Source organism: Panthera leo, chromosome A1, assembly GCF_018350215.1.
Source record: "Panthera leo isolate Ple1 chromosome A1, P.leo_Ple1_pat1.1, whole genome shotgun sequence".
In the NCBI taxonomy this organism is placed as follows: domain Eukaryota; kingdom Metazoa; phylum Chordata; class Mammalia; order Carnivora; family Felidae; genus Panthera; species Panthera leo.
In genome coordinates this window covers 61,717,744-61,727,085 of record NC_056679.1, presented here as the reverse complement: position 1 = coordinate 61,727,085, position 9,342 = coordinate 61,717,744, and the positions used below count along the sequence as shown (strand labels likewise).

The window sequence follows — 9,342 nt, the reverse complement described above, 5'->3', positions numbered from 1 at the left end:
TGTCTCACCTTGTTACAGACATGAGCTCATCTCACTTTGAATTTTTTGTTTAATTTTAAATTATAGGTAATTTCAAAATATGATTGTACTATCTTATTGATAGAACTCTTCCATAATGATATCTTTTAAGAAGATTATTTCATTGGGGTGCCTGGGTGGCTCAGTCAGTTGAGTTCCTGGATGTTGATGATTTTGGCTCAAGTCATAATCTCCTGGTTTGTGAGATTGAGCCCCGTGACGGACTCTGAGCTGACAGCACAGAGCCTGCTTGGGATTCTCTCTCTCTTTCTGCCCCTCCCCCACTCACATGGTTTCTCTCTCTATTTATAAATAAATAAACTTAAAAAAAAGAAAGAAAAAACTAACACTAATGTTAAACTTTACACTTGATCTTAGCCAAAAGGCCAAGAAGTGATTAATGTTAAACTTTAAAAATAGGAGTGAAATATGGAAAGCATAAAATTGTTACCAAAAATAAAATTGCAAGAAGCACAGACCAGATACAGATAGATACATTACTTTAAAGTGTTCAATCTCAGCAGATAGGAAAAAATAATGATTTATCACAGTTCATTTATCAAATTGCTGACACATTTTTATTTAATAATAAGTAGGATTCGTGTATTTTCAGGATAAACAGATATTTATAAAGTTGCTAGAAAATCATTAATTTCTACTCCTGAAACTAATATTACTACTATATGTTAATAACTAGAATTTAAATAAAAACTTGAAACAAAAAATATAAAAAACAAAGTTGTTGAAAAACAAATTTGTAAAATTTGTATTTTTGAAAACTAAAATTAAACTAACAAAAATTGAACAAAAGAAACTTACAAAACTCCCGGATTTCCCATCTTAAATTCTATTTCTATGGATATATATTGAAGACATAATAGATAGATGCAATGTATTCTTGGGAATTACTTCAATTGGAAAATATTTAAATTTCAAATATGGATGATTTATTTAATAAATAAATAAACTCAGCTACTCAATAAGATACTATGTAACTATTCACATAAAATATTAAAAGTATTTAATAGTATGAAGAAATGATCAGAACTTATTGAAAAACTTGGTAGATAGCACATGAGTCCATTTTTTTAAAGTATTTTTTATTTGAGAGAGAGAGAGAGCAAACAGGGTAGAGGGGCAAATGGAGAGGGAGAGAGAATCCCAGGCAGGCTCTGCCCTCAGCACAGAGCCAGATGTGGGGCTTGATCCTACAACCCTGGCACCATAACCTGAGCTGAAATCAAGAGTTGGATGTTCAACAGACTGAGCCACCCAGGAGCCCTGAGCCCATTTTTAAGTAAAACAATTACACACATACATTAAAGCATTTTAACAGTAGTTATCTATGAAGTTATCCCTAACCAAGTATGATTCATGATATTTAAAATATATTCACGTTGTTGTATTTCTCAAAGTTCCTAATTAAGACTATATTATTTTCATAATAAAATATTTATTATAAAATATTTTTATTCAGCTATTTTCTGAAAGCATGCATGATCTGTGCATCTTACTAACGTGGCATGGAAAGGAAGTACTTTCTCTCACACTGAGGAAGCGCTGTCCCCCCACCCCACATCTTCTCCTCTCCTAGATGCTGATAAGAATCCTTAGTGTATATGTCTCATTGACCTTCAGAGATTACTTTTGAAAATAGAATTTTATGTCAGTACATAAATTCCTTGTCAGTAAAAATGAAACTGTGTGTCAATGGATTTCTATTCCAGATGACTGAGCAAATTACCAGCTGTGTGACTTTAATATCTCATCTTCATTTCTTGAGCTTCAAAATGAGAGAGTGAGAGAAGATAATAATCTCTAGAATTTCTATTACTGGATTCTCAAGCTAGATAGTAGCAGTGAGAGATTTTTCAGTTGTTAGATACTTTAAAGAGTGCTAAGACATATATCTTTCTCTATGGATCCCTGAATATCAGGAATCTCTCTATGGGATACTTCACATGTATGAGATAGTCAAGTTACAGGAGATTATACATAATCACATAATAATTATATATATATATATATATATCACATAATAATGTGATATTATATATTATTAACACAGTGATGTTATTAAGTTAATTTCATTAAATATTAAAGAAATATAAAAAACTTCTTTCTGAAAAGCTGCAACCCATCCAAAAATACCAATACATACAAAGGTAACTTATTCTCACATAGATGCCAGAAAATCATGTTAAATTAATAATTATAATTTTTGATATTCTGAAGAATATGAAACTATATTGCATGTTTACTTGGTTTTTTAAAAATTTGTCTGTTGAGTAGTAATTTTCATCTGCTAGTCTTTTTTCTTTCTTTCTTTAATTTGGCTCAGCTCTTCTCTAAGCTGTCTATTCATTGCCTCCCTAACTTTCAATTAAGAACTAGCAAATATTTTCTTTGGAAGAGTCCTGATGACATTGGATGATCCTGATTCAAATTTATGGGCCAATACATTAAGATTAGAACTTTAAAAGTGAGGGTAACTTTTTTTTTTTCTTTTTGCACGCACGCGTGCGCGCGCGCGCACACACACACACACACACACACACACACACAGTTATTTAAATAACTTTCACTGCAGTTTATTTTAGATATAAATTGTATGCAATTTCAATCTCTATTTTAGTACGCTATAGGAAAGCATGAGGGAGAGCATGATAGAGAACTTGACCCTGAAGAAAAGTATGGCTAGGGAAAATTTCTCAGTTGCAGAGCTTTCAAATGACTCTTAAGGAAGGTAAGACTCCAATAAAGTTTTTAAGAACACAGTGAAATAAAGGGTAGTTCCACAATCATACACAAATGGTTACCATTTATGTGTTATGGACATGTTAAGATCACCAAGGACTGGAGGACGGAGGGGAGGAGGAAGAACAGAGAGAGGAGAAAGGAGACAGAAGGAGGTACAGTGAGAAAGCATGGCGAGATAAAAAATGAATAAAATGAAGCCTGATATAAAATATGGCAAGAGACAAAGTTTTAGTTGCAGAGTTTCCAATTCACTCCAAAGATCAGAGTTTTCTGTAAAACTATTACATTTTAAGAGTTTCTTATTTTTCCAATATCACCTTCTTTGGTGCATGTCTTGCTACATATATGCCTGAGTGAATGATGTGGGGAAACATTAATAGAAAGGATCCTTGTCCTGTATCTGAGTCGAGAACAAGGAGACAGAGAAGCTGTGGAAATACACAGTAAGTACAATTAAGTGGAGAATGGAGAAAATTGAGAGCCAGAAATGGTCACATTCTTTTAAGCTCCAAATATCCTCAGGTATCCGGGGAAGGGCACTGAATTTCCCACAGGAAATTTTCTCAAAGGACTGGGAAATCATGAAAATCTCAATTACTCAAAATCCCAAACCTGTTTTTAAATATGTCATTTATTTTTAATACCTGTTTTATCTCATTTCTCTTTGTAATTGTATTTTTCTCAGTTTTTAAATGTCTTTTCGTCTCTTCTCCACTTTGCTGTACACTTCTTGGTCTTCACAGTTCAGCTTAAAAATGACATCTTTGATCAACTTTCCTGGAGAACATATTTTATAAGATAATAAGGATGATTGTCATTTTATGAATTCATGTTAAATTTGAGGTGTAAGAAATCTTGGCAGTTAGAAATGCAGGAGTAGGCCTGTAATAAAGATAAAGACAGAATACACTGATGAGAAATATTTTACATAGAGGTGACAGTTGAAACTGCTCGTGTGCAAAAGATCTCCAAAAAAGTGAAACTTTTAGGAAGTATCCAGAGTAGGAAATCAATTTTGAAATGAGTTTTGAGATACGTACCTTGAAAATCATTAAAATACAAAATTCAGTACAATACATGTATAGTATTTAATATACTTCACAGTGCTAAAATTATTTGGAAATCAGGAATACATATGTAGTAAATAGAAGGAAACTATGAATACTCAAAAACTAACTTCCTCTACCAGACTAGCTAACATATATAAGGCATTATTAACTTCCTCTACCAGACTAGCTAACATATATAAGGCATTATTTTTTTTTAATGTTTATTCATTTTTTACAGAGAGACACAGAGCATGAGCGGGGGAGGGGCAGAGAGACAGGGAGACATAGAATCTGAAATAGACTCCAGGCTCTGAGCAGTCAGCACAGAGTCCCACGCGGGGCTGGAACTCACAGACCGCGAGATCATGACCTGAGCCGAAGTCAGGCGCTCAACTGACTGAGCCACCCAGGTGCCCCAATAATGCGTTATTTTTTAATTGGGATGTAACAATATTTTCTTTATGCATATTTATAGACTGCCACATGATAGAAAAATAGGAACAATCATAACGGCTTAAGTAACTGGTGCAAATTTATGCCCAGTGACATCTATTTCTGTTGTTTCATTAGCATATTTGGTTTCAATGCCATTTTGAAATAATACCCAATTGTGTTTCAATCTTTTCTTTTTATTTTTTTCTTTATTTTCTTTGTCTGTAGGGAAAGTAATCATATATAGTTTTTCTAATCCATAGGCATATTAAGAAGACTGCACAGAGGCCTGGTATGTGTTTAGGGCCCTGGTACATGGTTTCTTGAGGCTAACATTATTATGTACTTCTGTAAGTAGTCATTTTTATTTTAAATGTGCTGTATTTTAATTTCCATGAAATGAAATAAATCATTCCAATATATTATGTCAATACTTTTCATTTAAAAAGACTAGGATTGTTTTCTCTGTTTTATACAGCAATAATTTGATTTTCAGATAGAATATATTACATTAGAAATCATTACAATTTTCATAAAAGAATCACTGTTCTCCTAATGCAATTTCATCAAAAATAAATCTTACTAAATAACATGATGTGCTATACTATAGTTTTTCTTAACTTCCAAACTTGCAACATATTATCCTAAGAATATTACATGATGTGCAATTCTAGCAATGTAAGTTTTTTTTAAGTTCAATATGAATACTGATTTTCTCCACAATTATTTGGCATGTTGAATAATCAAAGCTACTTGTTGTTTAATAAGTTTTTATTCCTAATATAATAAGCTATTATAATTTAATAGTATACTGTAATGCAGTTTAAATAGATCCTGGAAAGAAATAATAAATAAATAAATCCTGGATATAATATGAATAAAATAATTAATCTTAATATAAACAGGTAATATTTCATTTACTAATATATATTGCATTGATAATATTACAGTCATATAATTATACCATAAGTGAATATGTTAATAAAATAATTCATATTAGTATACCCAGTTACATAATATAAATCCATTTGTAAAGTGGAATAGTATAATCAACACTTACCATTTTTACATTTTGGCAATTATAACAGGGAAACATTTCTTAAATATTATGGAAAAGTTGCTATCTTATGATTAAGAATGCAAGCCAATCAATCAGGAAATGTTAAGGACACCCCGAAACATCCTTAATCTTTAAGGTGATTTCTTTTAAGTCAACAATGTGTTATATCATGACTACTGAGTAGTCCCCTATCAACACCGGTGAAACACCTCTGTGGTACAAGCTTTTGTTCTAAGTATACTTCTGAGTAAATGATTGTTTCTAGATGGGGAAGGGGGGAGCCTAAAACTAGGGAAAAAACGCACAGAATTTAAATGTTATAATTCCTATTGATATTAATATAAACTTGAGGTTTACATTTTATATTAACATAAAATATAATATAAAGTATTTTATAGTTTATTATTCTAAATAATTAAAATAACTTATTGATATTATTAATATCCATCAATAGTTTACACTATTACTTTTAATATTGCCATAAATATTAATAGACTATATTATTACCATTCATGTAAGTATATAGTAAATATATATTTTACCTTGTATAATATGTATTTTAAGACATATTTAAGGGGCGCCTGGGTGACTCAGTCGGTTGAGCGTCCGACTTCGGCTCAGGTCACGATCTCACAGTATGTGAGTTCAAGCCCCGCGTCGGGCTCTGTGCTGACTGCTCAGAGCCTGGAGCCTGTTTCAGATTCTGTATTTCCCTCTCTCTCTGACCCTCCCCCGTTCATGCTCTGTCTCTCTCTGTCTCAAAAAAAAAATAAATAAATGTTAAAAAAAAAAAGACGTATTTAAGCACATAGAAAATATGGATTTTGAATCTCCAGATTTCTCACGAATCTATCTACCTGTGTAAGCAATAGTAAATTCTCAATAATTATGACATACTATAATATACATCCATTAACAAAAATTGAACTAGAACTCACACTTAAAATGTTTTGAGTTGCTGTATTATTTTATTGTTTCACTGTTTTTCATTGGAAATGACAATGATATTTACAATTTATGAAAACTATACCAATATAGCAATGCAATTTATGACATGGCATTATTTATGTAATTTCACAAAAATTTGTATCTTCAACCTCCCTTGGAGTCATAATTCACAATGAACTCATAAGTGTTTTCTCGAAATCAGATATTTTATTTATGAATTATGTTCTTTAAGCTTTAAAATTATCCTATAGTGATATATGTGCTTATTTAAATATATACATTTGCATTTGTAATCTTTATAAACAAAATAAGTAAATTTCTATGACCAGAGTGAGTGATTCTTACTGAATGTATTATCTTCACATAAATAACTGCCACACTATTTGTACTATGGCTGAGCTCACAGATGTGATATTCAATATGATTAAGTAGTACACATTTCAATTATAAGGGATGAAGCAAGGATGTGTACTGAAAGTTGGTAATGTGTATTTTTAAGAAATCACAAAGAATGGAAAGGAGGAAGACAATGGGAAATGTTCACATTCCTTTGGGTTATGAAAATTAAGTTTGCATGTTTATAAAGGCTTTACTTCTTTATAGAATATGAATACAGATCCAGCCTCTGCCTCAATATTAGAACATATGTAGTAAAATGAGGACAAGAATAAATCATTAAAATATGATTAGGGTCACTGTTTGATTTTGCATAATCAGTTTGACTATTGAATTATGCTAAAGCTCAGGATTCTTCTCTGTGTAATAGGTAGTTCACCAAAGGAAAAATAAGAGTCCGTTAAATCAAATTTGGGGAGTTGGTGGTTTTCTTCCTATTATCCCTGCAGTGAATGAAATTCTTAACTGTAGGTTCGATCAATGCTGATGCATCGCTTTTGACAACTCTTTGAGGGGTCTTTAACTCCCTATTTCAACAAGGTAATGAAAGTAAGTACTGAACATGATTTGCTTGGAGAGGCAGTCTACCATGGGCCCTGCACAGCCTTGAGGAGTGTGCCAGATGGCCAGGTTTCTCTGTCCTCTGATACTGAACAGTTCTGTGCCTGGTTACATAGTCATCTAGTAGGTCAAGACAACTACAGTGAGAGCTGCTTACTCTCCAGAGGAAAGTAGACTCACTTATTTCCTGCTTGCTCTGGGGTAGGCTGCTTGCTTAAAACCGGTGGACTTTTGACCCTGAGTTTCTCAGCTATTCCAAAACTCACAGGAAAGTGGGGGGCCTGCACTGGGGTCCATCAAATCACTCCATAGACATGGTGGACAAGGTAACCAGTGCATATATGCATATCTCCTAGCTATTCTGTACTTTTTTCCTCTCTGATCCCAGAGTTTCATAAGTATCATGTTAGTTTGCAAGTAGGATAAGATCTCAAAACCTTCACGAGTTCTGATATAATTGACTTCTTGACTATAAATTTTACCAAAATTTAATTTGAGCACAAAATATAAATACATGTCATTGTACAGTTCTGTTAAGTTTCAAACATCTTTTTAATATTTTTTCATGAATAACATTTCACCCGCCAGTTGGTACTATGGCTCAAAATACAATCATCTGGATGGCACTGTCTTTTTCATTATTGTAATTTTGCTAATCACCTTCTCCTTGTTTCTTATCTTTTTCCACATCTACATTTGTGAAATTTTGCTTTCCTCCTAAATTCCTAAACTCTCAGACTTTTTCACCTGTTAATGGTCAAAGTTTATTTTTGGTATTCTTAATAGAACTACTTCTCTCCAAATCAGCTATTCTATATGAATTACTCTTAATGTCTTTAATATGTATCCTAAAGCTTATTTATTACTTGCTTATTCCTACAGCTTCCTTCTTACACATTTACTATTTTTATTGGCTCTATGATTTCTGCTGTACTGTGCTATCTACTTTATTGTGTTCTCTCTTTCATGGTAGATATTTTGCAGATTAGCCTTTTCTTTCTTGAAGTCAAGGCTAAAATCAAATTCGCTATTTTGTAGAACTATGATTATATTAAACACCTTGCACCTAAGAATCAACATCAGAAGGTGTTTTCTCTAAGCATAAAATATGAAAATATTAATTGTAGATAACATGTATATCCTTACCATGTAGCAAACAGAGGTTTTACATTTTTCTGAATAATAACTTCTATCCTTATAATCTCCACACATCTTTAAGTGAATTATACAGGCAGTACCTGGTAGAATTAGGATTTAAACTGGGGCAGACTGGCTCAAGTATTTAATCTCTTAACTATTAGGCTAGAAGGCATTGGTTTGACGAGTTAGTAAATTCAAAAATTGAATTCCAAGGTCAAATTTTTCTCATTACTCTTATGGAAGTAGCATCCAAATTAATAACTTGAAATTTGGGAACCTGTCTTCATTACAACCAAATTTTCCCCAACATGCCACCAACAGAAGCACCTAGTGGCAACATTGTTGTCACTACATACCTAAACTATTCCTTATTATTATCCTTTGTGCTACTATCTTAGAAAAGAATGTTCCCTTCTGATATAAAATAGAAGGGTGTAGTGGACAGATGATAGGGAGTCTTCAACCATCTAAAATTTCTTGACTGACCTTGGACTAAGTTGCATTCCTTGGATTTTAGTTTCTTTCACCGAAAGTCTCAGATAATAACATGTTCTTTATAGGGTTGTTGTGAGCTTTAAATGGCACTGCTATTTATGTAGTGCCATGTAAGCATTCAATAAATATTATTTCTTTCCCTTCCTTGTAAAGTATATCATGGATTGTTATTTAATATCCAACATCTGTTTCAATTTCACGCATCACTGCTCTTCGGTGTACAAAATGGGAAACTATAGTACATATTTATTAAATTACTACAAAGAATATTAAATTAAAGGCTAGATCCTTTATTATAGTGAATTCCAAGGTGAATTCTTTGTAAGGCAAATATTTTTTTTTTTGACAAGGGGAACCTTCTCTTTCATTTTCTGTTTTTTAAAATTATTGAATCAGCTTTAGTAGAAAAAGGCATATCAATAATAAATTTTCAATATTTGAAATTGAATTAATGAGAGCAACTTATTCCAGTGAAACAAACAT

The 9,342-nt window shown here is 32.2% G+C and overlaps 1 non-coding gene across 1 annotated transcript; it reads right to left on the bottom strand.

The window, feature by feature from the left end:
* Positions 1–224: 224 nt before the first annotated feature.
* LOC122203159 lies at positions 225–416 on the bottom strand. The gene has a single exon (XR_006195078.1). It is a non-coding gene; the product is annotated as a U2 spliceosomal RNA (small nuclear RNA).
* Positions 417–9,342: the final 8,926 nt, after the last annotated feature.